Genomic DNA, 26,539 nt, shown 5'->3' with positions numbered 1-26,539 from the left:
ACTGGGTCTGAGGGTGCATTGGGTTGCATAAAGGAAAGTCTTCTCTTTATTTAAAAAAAAATTTTTTTTTTCTAAATTTTTGGCTGCATTGGGTCTTCACTGCTGCATACGGGCTTTCTCTAGTTGTGGCGAGCGGGGGATACTCTTTGTTGCAGTGCGCGGGCTTCTCATTGAGGGGGCTTCTCTTGTTGCAGAGCACGGGCTCTAGGCGCACGGGCTTCAGTAGCTGCAGCACGCAAGCTCAGTAGTTGCAGCATGCGAGCCCTAGAGTGCACGGGCTTCAGTAGTCGCAGCACGTGGGCTCAGTATTTGTGGCGCACGGGCTCAGAAGTTGTGGTGCACGGGCTTAGTTGCTCCACGGCATGTGGGATCTTCCCAGACCAGGGCTCGAACCCATGTCCCCTGCACTGGCAGGCAGATTCTTAACCACTGTGCCACCAGAAAGTCTTCTCTTTATAATGCCAGTCTCTACACATATCCAGCCTACAACTTGTCACCACTTTGGTGTACCATTGCCAGGGTGCTGTGTCCTCTGAGATGGTATGAGCAGAAGTGAGTTAGATACGGCCGGCAGAACTCAGGGAAAGATCAGATGCCTTCCCTTCCTTGGCGAGGCAGGAAAGTGGAGCCCGACTCCCCAGCTCGTGGCACAGCTCCCAGTGACCTCACCTGTGTCCACCTGTCCCCAAACTGCTGCCGTAAGGACCTCTTGCCTCCTCCTCCGTGGATGGTTGGTAAAATGGGCGCAGTGCTGTGGGCTGACTCCAGCATTGACTAGGCAGAAATCTCAGCTTCCTCACGTACGAGTTATGCAACCCCAGGAAGCTACACCTAACCTCTCCCAGCCTGAGTTGACAGATCTGCAATATGGGATAGTCATTATAGTAACTAGCTTATAGCGTTGATAGGAGAATAAACTAGTTAATAACTGTAATGCCCTTGAGAGAGTGCCTGCAACATAATAGGCACTATAAAATCTTTTTAAAAATGGGATGATAAAAAGTGTCTCACACACCTCTCTAGGTCAACTGAAATAACCGACAGAATATTGCTATTGCATTTACTCTTTTAATCTCATGCAACCCTTCATTTTAGAGATGAGAAACTGAGACCCAGAGAGGGCAGGGACTCCACCAAAGCCACCCAGAAGGCCACCGGCTCCCTAACCTGCAAAGGGGCGCTCCAGGGTTCTAGCCCCAGCTCTGCCACCACTGTGTGATTGTGGCCTGGTTTGTTCCCTCTCTGGGCCTTGGTTTCCCCATTGGTGAGGGTGTTCTGACCAAGCCCCAACGTTTGTACTGGGAGATTTGGGGGTTGCAGTTGCCAAGGTGACTCGAGGACCCAAAAGATCTGGGAGGGTGTGCGCTGGATGATGAGTTGAAGCTGCCTGCCGGGAACCGAGAAGCTTGAGAACTTGCAGCCTCAAACCAGCTGCCTCTACCACCAATAGCAGCGCTTAGGAAGGTGTAACCCAGCCACAGTCTTGGTAAGTAGCTTCTCATGGGGGGCGGGGTGGATAACAGCGAGGGGTGAGAATTCGCAGCAGCCCTCTGGCTGGGGGGCCCCAGGCAGGCACGCTGAGCCCTACTCAGACTTGTCTTCCCTGAGCGGAGGCAGGACACCTAGGCTCTGGCTTGACTGTATGTTTCAAGCCAGTCCCCGCCCCTCTCTGGGCCTCAGTCCCCCATCAATGAAATGGGACCAGAGACAGCGTAGATAAGTCTCAAGGGCCCCACATGACCTGCGCATCAGGCAAAGGTGTGACTGTCCCTCCTAGTGTGGACACTAGGGTCTCCACCTGCTCCACCACAGGGGAAAGGCAGCACTGAGCCTGAGCAGGGGGACTACTGCCCTGACCACCTATTGTCTGACCTCTCTGAGCCTCAGGGCTCCTCACCTGTGCCCAGAGCACGGGCTCTAGGAACGCGGGCTTCATTAGTTGTGGCACGCGGGCTCAGTAGTTGCGGCTCACGGGCTCTAGAGTGCAGGCTCAGTAGTTGTGGCGCACGGGCTTAGTTGCTCTGCGGCATGTGGGATCTTCCCGGACCAGGGCTTGAACCTGTGTCCACTGCATTGGCAGGCAGATTCTTAACCACTGCACCACCAGGGAAGCCCAAAACAGGTAGAACTTTAATGAGCAATTCATTAACAAAACTGGGGACTGCCAGAGCCGCTTCTTTCAGGAGGGACTGATTTCATTAACCACTTCATCACTCAGGCAAAGGCTGATGATATCGGTGGTTTGCATCCTCCAAGATCCTAGGGGAAATAAAACAACTGCTTCTCATTTACAGAGAGCCAGCTCTGCCCAGCGGTGTGCTTTGCAAACCCCAGCAGATTCAGTCCTTCCAGTGAGGTACTATTATTACGGCCATTTTACAGGTGGGGAAATTGAAGCTCAGAAAGGTTATTCTCTTCCCCAAGGACACATAACTAAGTACAAACAGAGCCCAGTCTCTCTGACTCCAAAGATATTTTCTCTTTGACCCCTCAAATACATGTTTCCTTTTATGGATCGAAGGTCTCAGAACCTGTGAGCTAAGAAACTGTCACAGGCTTGCAGGGACGGACGGGGGATGTGGACTGAGTTCTGTTCCTAAAGCAATTCCACTGCTTTAGTGCAAAAGGAAGCCCTTAGGTCCTGAGACACACTGAGGCTGGCTTGTCCCCTCCAGCCACTCTCCTGCCCCTCAAGCCACCCACCTCCATCCTCAAGTTCTGGATTCTTCCTCTGCAACTCACTTACCTCTTCTGTGTCTGTGGCTCTCTCCATAAGAGGCAATATGAATGGGAGTTTAGATGGCACAGGGAGATTAATTTTTAACTTTAGTCTAATGAATAGCTTTTCATTAATTATGGCCTGTGACCCTGGTCATTTAACACAGGATATTGTGTTTTCTTTTAAAAGCAATCATTTTGAATTAAATTTTAAAAGATCCATAGATCTAAAAGAAAATATTAAGTAAATATTTGGCAGACTTGATTTCTAGACTTGGAAAAAACTGAGAACAAACTTGCCTGCCTGAGTTGGGGATACCTAGCCTGGGTTACCCTCCTACACCCCCTTCTTAATCAAACAGGTCCAAGGAGGTGTTTGTCAGTCTCAAGAGAGTAGTCCTTTCCTGGAGGGGAAGTTGGCCTTCCTCCTCAGCCAACAGGCTCATGCTGCAGCCGGTTTACTTATTTCTCTGAAAATGTTATCAATGTACTACACGCACACAGTTTAGTATCATGGTTGCCTGGGGTGGGAGTGGAGGGGAGGTTGACTCCAAAGGCACAAAGGAAGTTTCTTGAAAGATGAAAATGCTCTATATCTTGATTGGGGTGTTTGCTACACAAGCGTGCACATTTGTCAAGTCATTGATTTGTACACTGAAAATGTGGAAATTTTATTGCAGGGAGATAAAGCCAATTTGAAAACAAAAACCAAAGCCACAGATATTCATTTATATTGGGAGCCACTTCATATTCACTGCCAGTTTTAAATTCTGAGATTCGTGCTTTGCTGCATGATAGTATATGCTGGTCTCATTTAGCTGTCATTTCGGTTGCTCCCAAAGTCAGCATTTATAGAGTTCTGCCACGTGCTGGTCACAACAAGGGTGCTTAAAATGTCAGAGAGTTAGTTACATTTGGCAAAGGGACATCGCAAGTCAGCCGGGAGAGGAGGGATCAATCAATAAATGTTGGGACAACTGGCTCTCCATTTAGAAGGAAATAAAATTAGATCCTTACCTCACACGATATACACACATGTAAACATTCCAGATGGATTAAAGATGGATGGATGAAATGTTATACAAAAACTATAAAAATATTAAAGTAAAATATAGAAGAATATTTTTAATAAGGTCCAACCAGTAAAAGCTAAGACATGAGGGCCAAAATTCATAAAGGAACATTATGTTTGACTATATAATAATGTAAAACTTTATGACCAAAGACACGGAGAATTTAGCTAAAAAGCATACAGTAGACTACTGGAAAATATTGCCTCATGTGTATTAAAGAATTAAGATTTTTAATATGAAAAGAGGTCCTATAGATCCTTGAGAAAATAAATCAGTGACAAAAAGCCCAATTAAAAATGGGTAAATGATATATACAGTTGTTTCACACAAGAAGAAATAAAAATGGAAAGTAAAGTTATGAAAAGATGTTCAGACTCCTTCACAATTATGGATAGGCGCATTAAAACAATGGCATCAGGGCTTCCCTGGGCTTCCCTGGTGGCGCAGTGGTTGAGAATCTGCCTGCCAATGCAGGGGATGCGGGTTCGAGCCCTGGTCTGGGAAGATCCCAAATGTCGCGGAGCAACTAGGCCCGGGAGCCACAACTACTATGCCTACGCGTTTGGAGCTTGTGCTCTGCAACAAGAGGCCGCGACAGTGAGAGGCCCGCGCACCGCGATGAAGAGTGGCCCCCGCTCGCCGCAACTAGAGAAAGCCCTCGCGCAGAAACGAAGACCCAACACAGCCAAAAATAAATAAATTAATAAATAAATAAGCTTTCATTTAAAAAAAAAAACAATGGCATCAGCCCTCTCCGGACTGGCATAAAAAACAGTGGTATGAGTATGGGAAAATGGGCACTTTCACACAGTATTGGTGGGAATCTAAACTGGTACTACTTTTAGGGAGGGCAATTTAGCAGTATCTATAAAAGTTTTAACTGCACAAACTCTGACCCAGCAATTCCCCTCATAGGAATCTATTCTTCAGAAATAGCCCCACGTGTGCCCAAAATATATATTCATTGCTGTGAAGCATATTATACTAAAAATTGGAAACTGCCTAAACTTCCTTCAGTAGGGGGTTATGGAAAAATAAATTTTACATTGTGTGCAATGGAATTCTTGCGTCAATTAGAAAGAATGAAATAGAACTCTATGTACTGGCCTGGAATGATATCCATTATATCTTAGCAAGAGAAAAGAAAGCAAGTTATAGAACACTATGTATAGCATAATAACCCTATTTTTGTAAAACAATTGCGTATACGAGTTATAAATATATAATGATAACGTCTCACAATTATATATGCTAGGAGCCTGGAATTATTATTATTCCTATTCAGTAGATGAGGAAACTGAGGCACAGAGTGGTTAAATAACTTGCCCAGGGTGGCACAGCTTGTCAGTTGCAGAGCAGGGATTTGAACCCTAGCAGCCTGACTCCACAACTTGAGTGGAGTCAAAATAAGGCTTATTTTGGGCTTCCCTGGTGGCGCAGTGGTTGAGAATCTGCCTGCTAATGCAGGGGACACGGGTTCGAGCCCTGGTCTGGGAAGATCCCACATGCCGCAGAGCAACTGGGCCCATGAGCCACAACTACTGAGCCTGTGCGTCTGGAGCCTGTGCTCCGCAACAAGAGAGGCCGCGACAGTGAGAGGCCCACGCACCGCAATGAAGAGTGACCCCCGCTTGCCGCAACTGGAGAAAGCCCTCGCACAGAAACGAAGACCCAACACAGCCAAAAATAAATAAATTAATTAAAAAAAAAAAAAAGGCTTATTTTGACTTATTTTGGCGTTGTAGGCCCCAAATACTTCTGTTAAGAGTGGTGACCTCTGAAAAACTGATGAACTCATAAAAGTGCTAACAAAAGATCAAGATGAAAAAAAAATTAATTACATGGGACTGAGTGAACTGATGAGGATGAGTATAATTTTTGTGACTTTCTGTCTGAATTAAAAAAAAAAAATCCAACAAGGACTCAGAGGCAAAGAATATACAAATCAATTTTCACTGCAAAGTAAAGGAGCTGTTACAGTGGAGGATTACTGGACTGAATGTCAATATTATGACATAGTATGAGTGTGTTTCATGTTTGGTAATTGCAATCATTGTTGCTTTTGTTGTGGTCATCCATGTACAATGCTTGGTGTCAGTCTATTTATCTCTTGTAAAAATAAAATATAGTGTGTGTGTGAAAAAAAAAAAAAAAAAAGTGATGAAAGGGAAAACCTACAACCAAGATTACTCTACCCAGCAAGGATCTCATTCAGATTTGACGGAGAAATTAAAACATTTACAGACAAGCAAAAGCTAAGAGAATTCAGCACCACCAAACCAGCTTTACAATAAATGCTAAAGGAACTTCTCTAGGCAGGGAAAAAAAAAAAAAAAAAGAGTGGTGACCTCCCGGGGCTTCCCAGGTGGTACAGTGGTTAAGAATCCGCCTGCCAGTGCAGGGGACATGGGTTCGAGCCCTGGCCCAGAAAGATCCCACATGCCGCGGAGCAACTAAGCGCGTGTGCCACAACTACTGAGCCCGCGCTCTAGAGCCCACGAGACACAACTACTGAGCCCACGTGGCACAACTACTGAAGTCTGCACTCCTAGAGCCCATGCTCTGCAACAAGAGAAGCCACCGCAATAAGCCCGCGCAGCACAACTAAGAGTAGCCCCCGTGTGCAGCAACGAAGACCCAACGCAGCCAAAAAAAAAAAAAGAGTGGTGACCTCCCAAAACAACACTGCAAGGGCTGAGTCACTTTTTAATAAATACTTTTAAGAGATAGATATTTAAAAACATGCACTGGTAAATAACACTTATCAAAAGGCCCAGTTTCCTGCAAACCCCCTCCTCAGAGTCTACCACTTATTTTAATTTATGTGGTGGTTACCTCCAGGGCAATAAATAACATGCTTATACTGCTATTTCTTGATTTATTAACCTTAGGCATTATTTATGGACTTCGGCAAGCACTGGAAGAAAGAAAAATCAGCTTATCTTTTATTTTTGTTTTTCTTCTTCCTGTTGTGGTGCAGTTTGCTGCTCTAACTCTAGGCTGGACCCTGGGCTGGGCACTTTATTTACTGTATTGCTGCTAAGACTAGGCCCACTGAGGCTCAGAGTCGAAAGGGACTTGCCCAAGGTCACTGCGAGTCAGTGATGGAGCGGGGACAGGACCCCTGGTCTGCATGTCTCCAGGGCTGGGCTGTTTCTGTGACATCCTGTGGCCCACCCCATGGGTGACTGTGGTACATTTCTGACCCCTCACTCTGGCAGAGGCTCAGCATGGCTGGGGTGGGGTGGCCCTGGCTGCGTGCCCGCCGGAGGCTGACCTCAGGCCTCCTGCTGCTCGGAGGCGTGTTTGTGTAGCAGCAGGTGCAGCCTCTGGGTGTTCGGCCAGCAAAGGTTTCACTTTCCACCACTGACGGGCACAGACGTTGACCCTCTGGGGCCTCTGCCTTCTGGATCATTTGTCCCCAAGTACCCTATACCTCCAGGGGAAAGGCTGAGCCAGTGACTGAGGCTGGGGGAGAAATGGGAGCCTGATACCCAAGACCCTCCGGAAGAAAACACCACTCTTCCTCTTCCCTAACACTGAAGTCACCTGGTAGGAGAGGCTTGAAAAAAATGACCAAAGCTGGACATCATCCAAAACCAATTAACTCAGAAACTACGGCAGGAGACCTTGGGCCTAGATGGAGAGGAGCCCAGAGAGGGCAGTGATTCGCCAGAGGTCACACAGCTACTGTGGGCTGAGGACATAGGAGTCCAGTCTTGAAGGCCTCCTCTTCAGCCTGGAGAGAAGCAGGTTGAGTGGGGCCAATAAGGAAATGCAGGGCTGGGGCAGAGGGGGCGGGGCTGTGGCTGGGTCTGTGTGTAGTGGGGGTGGCCTTCCCAGCGGGGCCCGGCATGACAAAGATGGAAGGGGGAGGGCAGGGACAGCCACGAAGGGGATCACATGGACGGTGCTCCATCTGAACCAGGCCCCAGATCACTTCATCCGCAGCAAAAGCTGCGTGCAGGTGGTGGGAACTGCGCCCCTTTCAGGGATGCAGAAGGGCTTCTCTCCATGGCAGGGCTCTGAGGCAGGGCATGGAGGAGGCAGTGGGGATGTTGGGGGTGCAGGTAGGGGAATGGGAGAAATGTGGCCCCACAGACCCAAATCCTCCTGAACTGCAGGACTCAGCACCCCTAATCCCATCCTCCAGGTGGCCCAGTGAACCCCTCCTCTGACTCACAGCAGATGGGGCACCACGTGAGCAAACCCAGCAGCTGGGGGAACCAGGACCGATGGCAAGTGGGGGCAGGGCGGGGCTGGCACAGAGGGACCTCTCAAACGGGGTGGGGTGGGGTCCTGGCTGGGCCCCAGCCTCCCAGGCTTGCCTTCCACCAGTCTGGTCCTCACGCCCCATCAGGAGTTCCTTGAGACCCATGGGGAACCCTGCAGATTTGGGGGTCAGGACAGGGCTGCTGAGGGGAGAGCTTGGAACATACATTTTCTGATCCCTGCCCGGTGCCTGCGCTGGCACCAGTGGGTTGAGACACCCCCTGCAGGCCCCTCAAGCCCCCGGGTCTCCCTGGTTCCCGGGTGGCTCGGCTGGGCTAGAACAGTCCTGGACCCTCCCTGCCCTCAGGCTCTGCTGGGCCCTGGGCTCAGTGCTTTGCATGCACCTCTATTCCTGCCAGGCACGAGCTCCTGATGTACCCATTTTAGAGATGAGGACACTGAGGCACAGTAGGCTTACCCAGGAGTGACCTCTTTTCTTGGGGGCTCCAGAGTCTGGGCTCTTGTCCACTGTACTCTCCTGCCCCCCTCATTGGCGAGGGGCCTCCTCAGCCAGGCCGGACTCTGTGCTGGGGGCCCAAGGACATGTGCCCTTGTCTTGAACCCCATCCCTGCTGCTGCCAAGCCCAAACCTGTCCTCTGGGGTGAAAGGACCCACTGAGATAACAAAGCTGCTTGTCTGAGGAGAATCCTGGCTTTGTTTCTCTCTGGTTTTGTGAACTTCAGTGTCTGTGCTTCAGTTTCCTCATCTGGAAAAAGTGGATAAAATAGTATCTACTGTGGGGCTGCTGTGAGCATGAAGGAGTTAATGCAGTAAAGTGTTGACAACAGCACGTGCCCCATATCAATGTTAGCCTTTGTGATCTCCCTGTCGGGCAGATGGGGGCACTTGGTCATGTGGCCACATTTAACTGCCAGGGAAACTAGGAAATGATGTCTTTATTCTGGGGAGCTATGAGCCCAGCTAAAAATATGAGGTTATATTCCACTAAAGGGGCATATGGATATTGGGGAACACCCAAAGGCTCTGACATGGGGTCTGGAGGTTGTCAGTGAGAGGCCCATGGGCGGTGTCTGGCCCTTTGTAGGCTTTGACTCTCAAAGGGCTTGAAATCCATTTGAATTCATTTTCAACTTTTAACAATTTAGATTCAAATATAAAAATCAGATTCCGGTTTCTCTCCAAAGACTGAAGGATCAGGCCACACTGGGCCCAAACCCCTTCAAGTGACATTTGGCTGGAGCTGGGCAGTTCTCCCCAAGTTGGCTCGTAGTCTCCAGATCACCTCGGGCTCCCCCACTCCCTATTGTCACCCACCTACTCCCACCTCCCTCCTGCCCTCACTAGCTTGGCCTGCCCGGACCTGGTGGGCACTGCAGTTTGTAGCTCCTGCTCCGGTACAGCCATCAACTTCCGCAGACAGTGAAACCGAGGCACAGAGAAAGGAAGGGACTTGACCAAAGTCATCCCGTGAGCCTGGACAGAGTCGGGACCCCAGCTCCAGCCTGCAAACTCAGCTTCAGCGTGTTTTCTGCCATGCTGGTCACCTGAGGTTCAGGCAGATGTCCACGTGCCCAGGGGGAGAGGATGGGTCAGTGGTTAAGCCAGTGGGCCCTGGAGCCTGACATGCCTGGGTTCAAATCTCGGCTCTGCTACTTTCCAGGGCAAGTAACATTGTGCTCTCTGAGGCTTGTGCTTTTCATTTTGTTTGGACTTTGAGATGAGATAATAACAGAGCCTGCCTCATAGAGTCAGAGGCAGATTCGAGCGAGGTGCGGGGTCCGTTGGCTCCTGACAGCACCTCCTTAGGTTTTGTACCTGAGGCACCCCTCCCCCCGCCCCACCCTGCACAAGGCAAATCTAATGTTAGGACAGGAGCTCAGAGACAAGGGAGAAAGCAGATTGGGAGGGCATGGCTGCCCCCTCCGCGTACAGGGGCAGACTTTCCTCCCTCTGGGGCCACGGCAGCCCTAAGTTGCTGAGGCCTCTGGCTGCAAGGTGCCGTCAGTGTCGAGGGGAACGGGATCTGTGTCAGCTGTGCAGGTGGGCCTGAGTCGTGCCTGTGCTGGGCTTCCCCAGAAACAACAGACACTCTCTCTGATACAGGAGCTGTGCTTGCTCACCTCCTCTCATTTCCTCGGCTTGCTGAGGTTTTTAGTTCTGACATGGGTTAGCATAACCTCAGAGAGGAAACCAGCTGCATCTCCTATCAGCTGTTCTAAAGATACACCTCCAGGAATGGCACGTTTTGGGGCCAGCCGCGGCATCCCGGGAGCAGCCCCCATCACACACCCCTCCACAGTGTAACATCTGGTTTCAGCCTCTATTCGTATACATCTATGTCCATAGATACCTATGGTTTTCGTTTTGTTTTGATTGCATTGCGCAAACAACCTTAGAACAGCCATAATGGAAATAATTCTAAAGTGGAAAGAAATACCCACAACCCTTCCAACTGGCTTTGCTTTCTGATAGCGTTGCCTAAGTGCTTGCTGCATGCCAGGTGCTGTGCTTTCTGTGGTTGCTCTCGCTGAAGCTGCACAACAAGCCAAGGTGGTAGGAACAGTTTCTAGATGGAGACACTGAGGCACAAGGCTGTTAGGTTACCTTCCCAAGGTCACACAACAAGTGTGTGGTAGAGCTGGGATTGAACTGGCTCCAGCGTCCTGCGCTTACCCACCCCTCAGGGTTACCTCTCCTTTCCCCACAACTCTGCTATCTGGAAGCTGGACCCAGAGACACAAATTTGATACCACTGGCTCTGCAGAGCATTTCTGAGTAGCCCCTGGGTACCAGCCCTGCCTCAGAGCAGAGAAACAGGTCCTTGGGATGGGTAGAGATGCCACCTTTGTTTTCTGCTTATTTTCACTGAATTTAGTATATATAAGCTTTTTTTTTTGGTCCTGACCATATGCCCATGAGGTGGGGATGGCCAACTGCCTGCTTTGTCAGGGACTGAGGCATTTCCTGGGACCCAGAACGTTCAGTGCTAAAGCAGGGATAGTCCGGGGCAAATAGAGATCGTTGGTCGCCCTAGGAGGGGCAGAGCTGGGCTGTGCTTTCGGAGCCATTTCCTGGTGCTGGGCCCTCGGACTGTTTCCAGCTCTTGGGTGGTTGGGTTGGGCGGCCCTGAGACCACAGCTTGTCACTGGAACATCCTTCCCTCAGGACCCCTTCCTGGTAAGAAGGAAGGGTTCCTCAGAGGATATGTTCAGGACTTAAACCCAGCTTTCCTGACCTGTCCCTCATCTGAGCCTGCAGGGAGGTCAGCTGGGGACTTGGGACAGGGCTGAAGGGAGGTGAGGGCCACTGGTGTGTTGGAGTCTATTCGTACTGGCTCACAAGAGCCGGTTATTCGTTGTGAAACACAGCCGTTGTTAAGAATTAAATTGCATAAACTTAAAATTATAATCAAAATAGTAATAAATATTCAAAATATACTACTTTCTAACTATTATGCCGCATTTTGCCATTATCTATTTTTATGGGTTGAATTGTGTCCTTCCCCCAATTCATATGTTGGAGTCCTAACCTTCAGTACTTCAAAATGTGATCTTATTTGGAGATGGGGGTCTTTACAGAGGGAAACAACTTAACATGAGGTCATTAGGGTGGGCCCTAATGCAATATGACTGGTGTTCTTATAAAAGGGAGACATTTGGACACAGACACACACAGGGAGAATGTCATATAAAGATGAAGGCAGAGATCAGGGTGATGCTTCCACAAACCAAGGAGCACCAAAGATAGCCAGTAAACCACCAGAAGCTAGGAGAAAGGCATAGAACAGATCCCTTCTCACAGCCATCAGAAGGAACCAGCCCTGTCGACACCTTGATCTTGGACTTCCAGCTTCCAGAACTGTGAGACAATACATTTCTGTTGTTTAAGCTGCTCAGTCTGTGGTACTTAGTCGCGGCAGCCTTAGCGAGTGAGCGATGTATGTTCTTGTGGTTTTTGACATCCATCACACTGGTACAGTAGAAATGCTATAGAATAGTGAGCCACAGCACATCTTTTCTCCAGTTCCACGTTCAATGCTTGCATCTTGAAACTGGCCATGGTGGGAGTATTTATACCACAGAAATCTGCAAATGCTGCAAATCAGGCCTTGATATATCATTTTGTTGAGTGTCTAGATAGACTGAAGGAAGTGGTGGGCAAAATGTTAGTAAGGCACATTCAATCCAGTGTGTCACATCTGTGGTTGTTAAATCGTGAATAGCACAAAACAACAGAAAACTGTTATCCCATTCAGCAGTGTATTCAAAAGCTTTTATCTGAGTCAGCAAGAATTCCAGGATTTGAGGATTATTATCATATTCAGCAAAAAATTGCTCATGTCATTGACGAACAAGTGAACTTCCAACATGTCTTTGTCATTTCATTTTTGTCTTACTTGTTGATGTAAATGAAAATATCAGTTATGGACTTCCACGCTCCCACTGCAGGGCTCACGGGTTCAATCCCTGGTTGGGGAACTAAGATCCCTCATGCCATGCAGTGCGGCCAAAAATAAAAATTAAAAAATAAAAAATAAAAAAAAGAGAAATTATCAGTGTTCATGTCCAAACAATACACAGAGAGCCAGGTGTTACTATTTAACAGCTCGCTACTGGTGAGGGGCAGAGGAGGCCAGCTCTGGACCCAAGGCTGCAGAGGGCTGATGGACAGGCAGACTGCTGATGGATGGACAGATGCCTACCTTCCAGCTCTGTGGGAACCAGCTACTGTGGGTGGACCAGAGTCAGTGTCTTCCTCCTGGATGGGTTGGGAGGCTGCCCCACTCTCTGCCCTGGGGGACTTCTGCAGGGTTCCTGCTTGGTGCCTGCTTACCTCTGTTAGGACCCTTGACCCAGCCTTGACCAATAGCCTTGACCTGGTCAGGGCAGAGCCTAATCCTACAGCTACTCTCCTTGAAATGTAAATCGATGCCCTCACTCCCTGCGTAAGTCCACCCACGCTCTGGGATCAAGATTGCACCTCCCTCCCTGTCTTCACAGCCCTCCTCTTTGGCCTCATCTCTCTTGCCCCAGTGCTCCAGCCACACTTACCAGCTGCCTGTTTCCCCAACGCTCTGAGCTCATTTCCCACTCTGAGCCTTTGTACATGCTGTTCCTTCTGCCTGGTACACTGTGCCCCAGACCCACTCTTTCCAAGGCTGGCTCTTCCTCATCCATCAGGACTTTGTAACAAATGTCACTTTCTCCAAGAAGCCTTCCCTGATTACCTGGCTAAAGCAGGTTCCCTGTTCCATGCCATCTCTGCCCCTATGTTTTTTGGTTTGCTTTCTTTATTGCCCTTACATTTTATGTAATTATTTTTCTTCATACTTCTTGAATTACTTGATTCATTAATTACGTCATTGATTTTTAAAAAATTCCTCACCCCATCAAGCTATAAACTCCATGAGGGTAGGGGTGGTGTCTGTCTCATGTCCACAGAGCCCAGGGTGAGGCCTGGCACTTAGTGGGCACTTGGAAAATGTTTGTTGAATGAATGAATGAAATACATTTACTGAGAAGCTGCCTGAAAGAGACAAATCATGGTCCAACACAGATATGGGTTCAAATGCTGGCTCTGGCACTTATTGGCGATGTGTTCTGGGGTAGGTTACTAAATCTCTTTGGGCCTCAGCCTCCTCATCTGTAATAATAGCAACCCTCCATAGGATCGTTATGGGGATGAAATGAATCAGTCCCTGCAGAGTTTAAGGAAGGGGCCTGGCACAGAGGTGCTCAGGAGAGTTGGATGGTAGTATTCTTGTAGATAAAGTGCTGCAGGACTTTTGAGATGTTGGTGCTCAGGGAAGGCTGCCCCCAATATGTCACAATGGCACATTGATTATTTTGAATTGAAGTTGCTTGAGAAGCAGCCGATGCAAGAAGGAAGCTCTGACCCTCCTCTGTTCCCCTGAAAAGCAGGAAACAATTCTCTCACGTGAAAAGTGCCCTTCCTGCATCTGGAGGAGTAAGGACAGCCTTATCACCAGAGAGGGAGATATTGGGGCCGAGAAGCCTGCACAAACAAACCTTGTTACTTCTTTACTAATTTACTGCCCCAAGCCCAAACTCTGTTTAGATTCTTCACTAATTAAGCCCCCAAACCTAAGTTTCTTTTTTTTTTTTTTAACTTAATTAATTAATTAATTAATTTTTGGTTGTGTTGGGTCTTCGTTTCTGTGCGAGGGCTTTCTCTAGTTGTGGCAAGTGGGGGCCACTCTTCATCGCGGTGCGTGGGCCTCTCACTATTGCGGCCTCTCTTGTTGCGGAGCACAGGCTCCAGACGTGCAGGCTCAGCAATTGTGGCTCACGGGCCTAGTTGCTCCGCGGCATGTGGGATCTTCCCAGACCAGGGCTCGAACTCGTGTCCCCTGCATTAGCAGGCAGATTCTCAACCACTGCGCCACCAGGGAAGCCCCCTAAGTTTCTGCCAGCTTTGGCCATTTCTTGGGTCCCATTTCTATTTTTTTTTTTTGGCCACGCCGTGTGGCACGCGGGATCTTAGTACCCCGACCAGGGATCAAACACGCGCCCCCTGCAGTGGAAGCATGGAGTCTTAACCTCTGGTCTGCCAGGGAAGTCCCTTGGGTCCCATTTCTGAGATCTACCTGCACACAAATTAAATTTTGTTTCTTTTTCTCCTATTAATGTCGTGTCAATTTTATGATTAGTCCAGCCACAAGAACTCAAAGAGGAGCAGAGGTAAAATGTCCCCCTTCCCAACAGAGGTTCAGAGGCTGGCTTCCCGTAGGGAAGGATGGGATAACTCCAAGAGGGTTTCTTGGAAGAGGGGGCATTTGAACTGGGTTATAGGGGCGGGTGGGTGGGATTTGTCTGGGCAGAGATGGGGTGGGAGATCAGGAGAGATGAGGGACACCCGATCCCTATAAGAGACCCATGGGCAGGTCAGGGCTGCGCTGCGGCTGTGATGAGATGCCCTCCAAGCTTCTTCCAGACACAGGCCCGGCATGAGCTGTTCTAGGCCCACAGCTCCTGCCCCTGCGGTCTTGACATCTGGTTTGTACCCATTTCCTATGTTTGGTTGCTACACAGGGGGTGCTGACTCCGAGGGGATGTGACGGGACGCCAGGAAAAGGTGACTCAGTTGCCTTAGAACTCATCCACCTTGACACAAGAGGACCCCTGAGACGACACAAGGACAGCTTCTGCAGGGTCATGGAGTGCCAAAGATGTGGCCTGATGCCACAGAAACACATGGGCTATGAGCAAATTTTTCTCTCTGCCCTTGGTCTCATCTGTAAAATGGGGACAGACACTTGTCAGAGTTGCTGGGATGGTGAAATGAGTCTTTTGGTTGGCAAAGTGGTTCCCTGCCCCAAGTCTCCTCATGTGAGTCATTTGAAAACACTACAGCATGGGTCCACTTATTGTCCCCATGACACAGACGGGAACACTGAGGCTCAGAGAAGGGCCCTGACCTGTTCAGCGCCACAGAGCCAGTGAGCCGCAGACCCAGGACTGGAAGCAGGTCTCCTGACCCTCAGACTGTGTGCAGACGGGTGAGCAGGTACAGGCAGAACCTGGAAGGTGTGTGACCAAGGATGCAGATGGTGGAGAATGAACTCCTCACGGGAAGCAGGGTAATGCCCTTGGCTACCTCTCTGCCCATCCCAGCACAGTGAGGGCTGTGGGCTTGTACACCCACATCTGGCCGGGGAGGTCACCTTCTTCCAGATGTGGCCAAAAAGGAGGAAGAGGCCAACTCCGTTCAATACAGAGGCCACAGTGAAGACCAGAAGGGGCTTTATAAGGTCAGTAACTTCAATTCCCCTCTGCATTTGGATATGGCAAACATTGACTTAGCCCTTACCATGTACCAGCCACTGTTGGAAGCACTCAGCATTTTCTCATTTAATCCTCATGGATTGATACTGCTATCATCCCCATTTTGCAGATAAGCAAACCAAGGCTAAAGGAGGCAAGTGGAACTGGGATGCCCCACCCAGGCAGTCTGCTCTAGAGCCCCACGCCCAATCACAGCGCTGCAGCCTGCCCTGTCGGCAGTTTGTTTTTAAAAACGTGAGGAAGGTCCTGGCACCCAGTAGTTATTCTGCAAGTATCAATTTAGTGAATGAATACATGAATTAGTAAAAAATGGCCCACATGAATTAACCTGTGATGAGAAAATGATTTTAGAGACCATTGAGTCCTCCTCACAGATGTGGTAGGTGTCTTCTCTGCAACACTCCAGCTGAGCACCTCCTTGGTTTCCCCTGGGGATGGGGAGCTCACTCTCTCCTTTGTGGGCGGCACTAGCTCCCAGAGGGAGCTTGGAGACCGAGCCTGAGGTCCTGCTAGAGCATGAGAGGTCACAGCTGGGGCCCTTCACACCCCTCCACACTTCCCCCTTACAAGGAAAGGGTCCGCATGTCCTGAGGCTCCCCTCTGAGTGGGGGTGGGGGGAGCAGAGGGAGGCTGGGCTCACCCAGGGTCAGATAAAGGGCACCAGTCCTGGATCAGACTGCCTGGCTATGACCTCAGATGTGTTACTTAACACTCCCCCCACCCCAACCCCGCCTTTATCTGTAAAACTCACATTAAAAAGTGGCTCCTGCCTCATAGGGTGTAGCGAGGAGTTGACAGGATAATCCACAGGTCCTGGATGGGGGCTCCTAGAGACCAAGCCCTCAGCCCCACAAATGCTCCTCAGACACCTGCTCTGACAGGGCACTTTCCTGACCCATCTATCCCTTTTCCTCCCTTGGCCTCTGGAAGACAAGAAGGGCGAAGGCATGTGTTTTCATTTCATAGATGGCCCGAGGCACAGAGGTTAAGCAACCTCCCAAAGTGCACCCAGCGAATGAGGGCCCAGCCCAGGGCTGCAGCCCCAGCCCCTCCTGCTCACCTGACAGAGCCTGGTGATTACATCACTAGCCAGGGCCCTGGGGGCAGAGTGGCATAGGGTGGGGGGATGGAGTGTGGGTGTCAGGAGGGGGGGAGTCACCAGTGGGTATACAGGATGTCAGTGGGACTCCCTTGGTGCCCTTACCGGGGTGGGTGTCATCTCTGGGGCCATGGGTACAGCTCTCAGGACCCTGGGGAAACTCCAGGGTTTCAGGGGTCAGGCCCTCTTCCTAAAGGCCCGTTTCTCTCTGACACCCCACTTCTCTCCTGGTGCCCGCATCTGTGCTCAGCCCTGGGGGTAGGGGCACAGCTTCCTGCTGAGCAGAGCAGGCACCCATGCCCATGGGCAGAGCAGAGGCCGTATCAGCAGTTGGAAATTTCCCCAGGTGAAGTAGGGAGGTGATCTGGGGACAAGGAACTGCAGTGGGATCTGGGCTAGCCTCCAGGAATGAGTCTGAGCTGTGGCCAAGAGGCAAACCCTCCCTCAGGGGGCTGGAGCTCTCCCACACTTCATCAGATCCAGATCCACCACACTTGTTCCCATCTGTCCATCTGTACATCCATCCTTCCTTCATCTCCCTGGGCTCCTCTCTACCTCGACCCCTTCATTCAGCCATGCCCGGATCCTCTTTTTTCCTTAAACACACCAAGCAGCCACCTACCACAGGGCCTTTGCACGTGCTGTTCCTGCTACCTGGAATGCTCTCCCTCCAGACATCGCAAAGTCTACCTCCCTTGTCACATTCAGTCTGTGTCAAGTGTCACCTTCTCTGAGAAAATCTAAACCAACCCTCTCTCCTCCATCCTTCTCTCTGCCTCCCTTGCTTTGTTGCTCCATAGTTCTTACCACTAGATATATTTCATATTTATTTCCTTATTTAATTTATTATCTGTCTCCCACAGCTCTAAGAGGGCAGGGATTTTTGTGTTTTGTTCGCTGCTGTGTCCCCAGTGCCTAGAACAGTGCCTGGTACGCAGTAGGCCCTCAATAGGCACTCTCTAAATGCATGGCTGAATCTATCCACCTGTCCAGCCTTCTGTCCATCCATCATCCATTCCTTCTCCCCACATTTTCTCCTTCACCCACCAGTCACCCAGAATTTCTCCACACCAGGCCCTGGGCTGGGGCGTGGGTTTGGTGATCTGGCAGGCCACACAGGCTAGGAAAGAAATGACTCTCACACTGGGGGATGGGCCCCAGGTGAGGGGGAACTCAGGGGACTGTGGGAGAGAGACATGGTGTGTGTTGGCAGGGGAGGCAAGGGAAGGCTCTCAAGGTTGCAATTATGTACCTCAGTGCCTAGCCTGGGGCCGGCCCACAGTGGCTCCTGGTACAGGCTTTGCCAAATGAATCAACAACTGCTTGGATGGCTTCTTGGAAGAACGGGTGGCTCAGTTCTTAATACTATGGGTACTGGTGGTGGGGGTGGGAATCAGAGCCACCTGGGGGAATGGGTACCTGGGGTGAGAACTTTGAAAATCTCCCCAGGAGAACTACTGGTCTCGGGCGAGGCCTCAAGGGTGATGCAGGGGCTGGGCAGGCAGGGCTGGGGGGCGAGTGGTCCAGGAGGAGGCTGGGAAGGGTGTGCTCAGAGGCTCCGTGGGGACCTCGTGCATGAAGCAGAGCCTCCCTGGACCACTCCCCTCTGCACCCCGGGATACCTGGAGCAGCTGCCCCCAATCCCTGCCAAGGAAGAAGCTTCCATTCTTGCCCCCTCCCTTCGTCTGTGTCAGCTCAACATTCTGACAGCAAGGACCATGCCCCCCGGTCCCCATCGCCCCCCCGTGCCCCACCCTCGCCTCCTGCCTCTAAGCAGCTGCTGGTTGCTGGCTTGTTTATCTTGCAGGCAGGTGAGTCTGGGCCCAGGCTTCAGGTGGGGCCTGAGCTCAGAGGAGGCAGGTGGGAGCTCGCAGAGTTGGTATAGCATATGGCAGTGGGGACAGCCACGCCCACCAGCCCTGGGGAGGGGGGCACTCAGAGCCCTTCGGGGGCCACGGTGGGCCAGCAGCCCAGGGGTCCCTGGGTAGGGGTGCCGAAAGCCCATTAAGGGCTGAGGTGAGTGAGGGTTTGGGGCATGCAGCACCCAAGGGGCCAGGTCCGCTCCCGCAGGGAAACGCAGGAATGAGAGAGGGAGGCGGGAGCTGTGAGGCCACCGGAAATCGGGCAACACGGGCAGGCGGAGCCACACCTGGGGCCGCCGGCCCAGACGAGCTCAGGTACCTGTGAGCCCCGGGAGGAGGTGGAAGCGGGGCAGGCAGCACAGGCAGAGTCCGGCCGGGGCCTGCCGGGACCGAAGGTAAGAAGCTGCTGTTCGGGCCGGGGAGGAAGAGGATGGGGGTGTGTGACTCCCAGCCTGGCTCGCTTGACCTTGGCCGACCCCCAGGTCTCGCTCCGCGCCTGAGGGCATGCGTGGGGCCGGCAAGGGCTCAGGCTCCGCGCAGATGTGGAGGCCCTGGCTGTCGCGGGGTCATCCCTTGGCGCTCTGAGTGTGGGCCGGCCGTGCTGACGTGGTGGTCGTCGTGGCACAGGGAAGGGGGCAGGGTGGGAGCGGGCTGAGGGGGAGGCTGCAGACCTGGGTGCTTGGACGGGGAGGCGGGAGGCACGCCCCCAGCGCCCAGAGCCTGTTTCCACCGGGGGTCCCACGGGAAAGCGGTTTGGGAGCTGGTGGCCCAGGTCGTTTGACTTTTGACAAGGAGCAGGAGGGCGGCCTCCCCAGGTGAGAGGGAACAGGGCCCAGGCCTGGGGGTGTACCTGCCCCTCTGGCCAGCACGGGGTCCCTCCGCCTCTCCGCAGCTCCCTCAGCCCGCAGCGCGGCCCTCCGGGCCTCGGCTGCCAGAGGCCAGAGGCCAGAGGCGAAAGGCAAGCGGTTCCCCAAATGGCCGCTTGCTGCCCCGGGCCAGGCGACTCCTAGGTGGCGGCCCAGGACACACCAGGGTGAGGGCAGCCATCCTGAGGAAAGGGCCGGCCCTGCCGGTGCCTGCTGTGGGAACTTCAGCCAGGCCTGCGGTCTCTGGGCTGGTTCCTTATCTACCTGGACGGAGGTGGCGGGGGCAGAGGTCTGAAAACAAAGACGGGAGCGGCAGCCTTCCAGCCGCACCTCCGCCCCCACACACCCAGGCTCCTGGCTGCACACGGCAGCAGACAGAGGTGGGTGGCTGGGTGGGGGGGGAGGGGGGGGGCCTGGCGCCCGGCCAGCTCTGCCCCTACCCACCTGGCTCCCTGGGGCATTGCGGTAGCAAAATGGGCCCCCCGTGTTCCCTCTGTTGATTAGGCCTCCGCTGCTAATGAGTGTCTGTCATCCTTGCCCCATTACGCCTCCTGAGCCATCTGCGCCCCAGCACTTATGGGGAGACCCTGGGGGGGCTCCCTGGCTGCCGGGCCAGATGCACAGGCGGGAAGCAGTGCTTCTGAGAGGCGATGGCGGTGTCTCTGGGGGCGAGGCTGGCCTTTCCACAAAGTACACACGACTCTTTATTTCACCAAAAGAGAAGTGATGGCCGCCCCGGTTGCCAGGTGAGGACACCGAGGCACCCTCTTTATGACTCCTAGGTGTGTCTCCTGTGGCGGGCGCCAATGAATGTGTTTGTGGGTAAGGGGGGGCGGGAGTGGCAGTGGGACACATGGGGATGTCAGAGTCGAGAGCCTGGGCCCTGGGAAGCCTGTGGCATTCAAGCGAGATGGCACATTTTCACCCCAAGACAAAACAAGACCTGCCATCTTTGCCCACTGCTGTGCCACCTGGTGGGTAGTCGCTCAACTTCTCTGGGCCTCATTTGCCTCCCTTGGCATGTGCGTGGCGGTGCCTCACCCCTGACCAGAGCCACCTGGCCCAAGTCTTGGGCATCTGAGCAGCTGCCAACCAAACCTCACGGGCCAGGGCTGGGGTTGGGGGCACTGACAGAAGGGACACAACCACGGAGACGTCGATGGCAGCTGGGATGGCCCGTCTGGGCCCTCATGTTCAGGAAGGGAGGCACCTATGGAGGAGTTAGAAGTCTCTTCTGCTCCTCCCACGGGGGGAATCTGCATTGAAAAGAGAGCCTGGGATAATGACAGCACCTGTTACTGCGCTACCCGGAGGCCCTGGCTGCAGACAAACCTGCGCGGCCCCATTTTACACCCTTGGACACTGAGGCTCAGAAGCTCAGATCTGGGCAGTTTGATGCCAGGTCCCAGGCTGTGCTGTTTGGAGGACTTTGGGGGCAATGCTGGGAGGAATCTGGGGGGTCGGGGCGGTGAGGGGCAGTTTGGAGCCTCCCAGTCGCCGGGTCTCCCCCAGGCAAACCTGCCTCTGAGCAGAGCCCCAGGGGTCCCCTTGGGAAGAGTGGTTCTCCCAGATGTCACACCCCAAGGAAGAGCTGCACTTTTAGCTCCAGTGACCGAGTGGTGAAGCACCACCCAGCCCACGGGCTCCAATCCCCTGGGCTGCAAAGGGGCGCCCGATGTTTACAGATGGTTAGGGTCTCACCTGAGGAACGCAGGCCTCTGGGTACCCGGCTCTGTGCCTGCTTCCCGCAGTAAGGGTGGTCCAGGCTGGTGGCATGGGAGTGGGGTTGTGGAGAGGGCTTGTGGCCTGTCGTTGGTGGGCCTGCCCTTGCCCTGGGATCAGGGGCTTCTGGAGGCTGGGAGGCAGGAGTCTGGCCTGTTCTGGCTGGATTCAACCTTCCTGCCAAGTGTACTTGAGGGGCTGGGCTGAGGTCAGACATTCCGTCATGCCTAGGAAGACCAGGCGGCCGCCCTGTCTACCTTCTATCTTGGGTAGCTGGGCACCCAGCCATGCCCGCCTCCCGGAAAGGTCAGCAGAGGTGGCCCTTGGAGACCCAGCCAACCTGAACTTTGTCTAAGGCCCTGCATAATGTTCCTGGGCAGGAACAGGGTGACCGTGGCGGTTGGGGGATGTCTGTCTGTCTGCCTGCCTGTCTGGGGCAGGTCCAAGGACACTTCTTGTAGGCATGTGGTCAAGAATCCACTGGAACCAGGAAGAGGGTATTGGGGGAGGAAGGAAGCCTTGAAGTCAGATCCTGTGTGACCTTGGGTTGGGCGCCCTCCCCCTCTGAGCCTATCTCTTCCTTCAGCAAAAGGGGCAAGGCCTCCTGGGCAGGATCATGGGAGAAAATGCAAGTCACTTGCATGGTACACAGTAAGAGCTCAACAGTGGTGCATGGGCTCTGAGTCTGAAGCCTTCAGGGGGAAGGGGTGGAGAGAGGTCAGTGCTGGGGACAGGAGCCCAGACCACAAGCCCCAGTGCTTTTGAAACTTGATGCAGGTAAACGTGGGTGGGGGCACCTGCCTGGGCTCCACCCCCGAGAGAGCCAATGGGGTTGAGTCTGTCCTTGGAGCTCCAAATAAGGCCTCAGAAAACCGGCTGGGACCTGGGCGGTCTTTGCCCTTCTGCTTGCCTGGCCCTTCATTCCATCACCGGGGCTGGCACCAGCCTCCTGCACCCCAAGCCTGGGCTTGAATCTCCATTAGACTTGGGCAGTTGGCTGAGGTGCCTCTAGTTCTCCCTGCGTCTTGGATATGTCAGGCTCCCTGCTCCTTCTGCAGCTGGGGGATGGGTGGTGGGTAAGGGCGGCAGGCCTGAGGCACTGGGCACACAGTTCCCTTTGTGAGGGCAGCTGAGTCACATGGGCATTGCCATCCCCCTGGGCCCTGGGATGGCTGTGATGGTGTTATCATGGGACTGCGGCTGCCCCCGCGCCTGCGGCCAGGAGGCTTTCCCACGGGAATGTACCGGGCGGTTGCTGGGAGCATTGGCCACAAAGCACGTAGTCTGGGTCACAAGACAAGGGTTCGAATCCTGACTCTGCTGCTGATGTACTGTGAGGCTTTGGGAAAGTTTTCTCTTGAACCTCGGTTTCCATCTCTGTTAAGCGGGAACAATCATCACAGTTTGTAGAGGAGACACTGGCCATGAAAGGGCTTTGCCAATGGTGGAGTGCTTGGCCCTTGGCATTTGTGTTGACTTGATGATAATCATGACATTGGCCAACATTTGTCGAGCACCTACTGTGTGCCAGGCGTGGTGCTCAGTGCTTTACAAGGCCACTCAGCTTGCAAGGGGAGAAGCCTGAACTCGAACAGCTCTTGTCCAGTGAAAACCCACCTACACACAGGCAGTGGTTGCCCATGACTCTTCCTGCAGGTGGGCACAGCTCTTCACTGGTTGCAAGCCTGCCTAGGCTGGAGAGTTAGAGATGGAAAAGGGTGAGGCCTCCAGGAAGAAGCCCTGCTGTGTCCTCCCGCTTGCCCAAGCCTCTGTCACAGTGGCCACCACGGATGTCCCGTCCTCCCTCCTGTCCTGGGGAACACACGTCCTCCCACCTCCCTGGCAGCCCCATCTCTGTCTCCTTCTCAGGCTGCTCTGAACAGCAAAGCCCTCACAATACATCAGAGCATGAATTTGTGCCAGGGCTAGGCCATGAGCTTTACGTACGTGGCCTCATTTTTACTATTGGTGGTGCTGTTATTATCCCCACTTGACAGTGAGACAGCGGATGGCTAGAGAGATGCTGCCTGAGTCACCCCGGCTGGCAGAGGCGGGAGGAGAAGCCCGTTGGCCTGAGCCCAGAGTCTGAACCAACCTCCAGGTGGTAGCATTACCCCCTCTCCTCCAATCCTTCAAATGAAGGCCTTTCTGCAACTTTCTGCACTCTCCACCCCATCTCTGGCCACCATCACCAGCCAGTAATGTTTATGACCTTCCCTGGGCTTGGGGGACCCCAGCCCTTCACCCCTGAGTCCTAGCGATGTGTTTCCAGTTGCCTTTTGGAGGATTCCCCAATATGTCACAAGGGTACCCCCATTCCGCTGTGCCTGTCTCCCAGATCTGTACCCCGTCCCATGCCCCCACATACTTGAGGGCAGTTTCTGATATCTTATCCCCTCTCACATGTGAGAAGAGGTCCTAGCCCTGCTTCTGGTTTCTTGGACCAAAGTCTCCCCCCCTAGCCTCCCACCCACCTCCATCTTCTCCAGTGCCCCCGCTGGGCCCTGGCCTCCCCTCCACATCCCATCCCATCATTGCTGGTACAGCCCCTAGAGTAGACCAAAGTTTCTCCTGCTTTACAAATGCTGGGGGACTTCCCTGGCAGTCCAGTGGTCTGTGCTTCCACTGCAGGGGGCACTGGTTCGATCCCTGGTTGGGGAACTAAGATCCCACATGCCACACGATGTGGCAAAAACCAAAAAACAAATGCTGGAAGCACCTGGGGTCTTGTTCAAATACATATTCTGATTCAACAGGTCTGGGACACACCTGAGATGCTGGATTTCTAACAACTTCTCTGGTCACGCTGTAGGTCTGCGGATCATTCTGAGTGCTTCTCAGCACCTTTGACGAAATACCATCAAAGGCAAACTCCATGCTTTCAGAATCCCATCTGCCCTTACCCCCCTAATTAGATCCTACTTCCTTCCAAGGATGTCTCCCATGTCCCACCTCTCCCCCTCAGTTGATGCTGTTCCCTCTACCCAGAATGTCCTTCCAGCTATTCTCTGTTCACTGAAACCACTTCTTTTAGACCCAGCTGGGGCTCAAGGGCCGACAAGGCTGATTCAAACCCTGGCTCTGACCCTGAAAGGTGAGGGCAAGGTCCTCGCCCACTCTGGGCCTCCGTCCTCTTCCGTGGAGCAGGATAGCAGCTGTCATGAGAGGCAGAAGAGACGATGAATGTGATGAACCTAGCAGGGGCCTGGCAACTGGTAGGTGCTTGGTTAGAGCCCACAGGTCTGGAGGCCCAGCCACAGACCAGCTGTGTCTCTGACATACCAGTGGGACCAGCCTACAGGGTTGGGAGGATACAGTGAGAAGGACCCACGGAGAGCAGAGGTCTTACACAGTGAACCCTATGGACACAGCCCCTGTTATCAGTCCCATGGACGTATTGATGCTAATAAGAGGTGGTGTTGTAATTAATAATAACTTATTTGGTTTCTCTTCTCTGACTCTCAGAGCCCTCTGGGGCTCTACGGTGCTGATAACTGACTGTCTGGTGTCACCACCACGTGAGCCAGGGTTGTCTCCCACCCCCTGGAGCCTAGCACAGTGCCCAGCACACAGCAGGTCTCTGAGCAGCCTGATGGTGAGAGGGCAGGCAGAGCTTGGCAAGCAACTCCTGCCCTGGCCGGGCCACCTCATAGGCCTCTCCTGGGTGGCCAGAGTGGCAGCTGGCTCCAGGCTTCTGCATCCCTTGCTTGGACATCCAGCTCAGCAAGCCCGTGCCAACCGCAAAGTGGCGCCACTGACCCTCCATCTGTGCCCTGGAGGCCAGCACCCTCTGTGGCATGTGTGTGTGTGTATGGGTGGGTGACTGCTGTCTGGCTGGCCTGGACCCCGGGGAACAGCTGAGGCTGCCCCAGTGACCAGCTGGCCCAGCCCTGAAGGACAGACCTTGGGGAAACTGAACCTTAGAGGTGGTGACTTGCCCAAAGACATGCATGTAGGGGACTCCCCATCCTTTCCTGGATCCTTTCCACCCCATCATTTTTCTGCTCCCTTGTTTCTTGGTCCCCCTGGGGAGGCTAAATTCATGAGTGGTTAGGACAGCTGGCTGTGGAGCCAGACCGCCTGGGCTCCCATCCCATCTCTGCCACTTCCCAGCTGTGTGATCTTGGGCAAGTTAATTCCCTTCTCTGGGCTTCATATCTCTTCCTTCTGCATCACCACATTCACCATGAATATTGACTGAGGGCTCATCAAGTGTCAGGCGCTGATCTGAGCAACACGTTTTCCTGTGGCACCGTGGCGACAGTGCCAGGGAAGAGTCTGGAATGTAGTAAATGGTCAGTAAATGTAATCATTATTATTATTATTACTCTTGTTATTGTTGCTGTCATCACTTGTCCTCATTAGGTCGTGAAATCCTTCCAGCATCTGTGACTTGGGAATCATCTGTTCACGTTGGAGGGATGAGGGGAGACGGGGATCCCCACTCCGCGGAGGGTGGGGGTGGGGCGCCCTGAGCCATCCGAAGCTTCCTGACTCCCAGGGTGGCCATGAACCTTAGCAGTGGGAGGGAAATGCTGACAGAGGCCAGTGACCAGAAAGGGAATGGGGGCGTCGGCCCATTTCCAAATTTCTCTCTTTGAGCTTTTGGAACCACCAGGAATGGTTCCTCACCTGGGCCTCAGTTTCCCCTTTGGCCCAGCAGATGGACTGGGAGGCCATTTCCAGAAGCCCCTGGGGTCTCAGAATCCAGATCTTGAGTCTTGGAGTGTTGAAACTGTGAGTGCTTGGGGGAGCACTGAGGTGGATCCCTTTGCTGGGGGGCTAACTGAGGCTCAGGGAGGAGTTGAGGTCAGGTGGCCGGTTGTGTGTGGCCTGGCTGGCCGCATGCCAGGCTGCTTGACATCCCCCTTCCCCAGCGTGCCTTCCGCCCTGCCGGTCAGCGCCGGCTCCTGCCTGCTGCCAAGGAGGCTGGACTTTCTTTCAGGAAAGGGCAGTTGTTGCCGGGCCTGGGTGCGGGGTCGGAGGAGGGGGGCGCCAGCATCGGGGTGGCCTGTTGCCATAGCAACCCTGGCCTCTTGGCGGGAACTCTGTGGAGAACAGCCCTGGGGAAGTAACAGATGGAGGGCGAGGAGGAAGACTTATCTCCGACCAGCATCCGTCCATGAAGCCTGGCACCTGTCTGCCTGGATCGGGGGCGGG

The 26,539-nt window shown here is 53.1% G+C and overlaps 1 protein-coding gene across 1 annotated transcript in view; it reads left to right on the top strand.

Moving 5' to 3' along the window:
• The first annotated feature begins 19,112 nt into the window (after window positions 1–19,112).
• ADGRG1 (adhesion G protein-coupled receptor G1) overlaps window positions 19,113–26,539 on the top strand; it is a 40,046-nt gene continuing 32,619 nt past the window's right edge. Inside the window, exon 1 of the mRNA XM_068528134.1 lies at window positions 19,113–19,186. The gene's annotated coding sequence lies outside the window, so the exon portion shown is untranslated. The remainder of the gene's footprint in view (window positions 19,187–26,539) is intronic.

Source organism: Eschrichtius robustus, chromosome 19 (genome assembly GCF_028021215.1).
Source record: "Eschrichtius robustus isolate mEscRob2 chromosome 19, mEscRob2.pri, whole genome shotgun sequence".
In the NCBI taxonomy this organism is placed as follows: domain Eukaryota; kingdom Metazoa; phylum Chordata; class Mammalia; order Artiodactyla; family Eschrichtiidae; genus Eschrichtius; species Eschrichtius robustus.
Note: the sequence above shows the minus strand (reverse complement) of the source record. Positions and strands in the feature narration are given on the sequence as shown.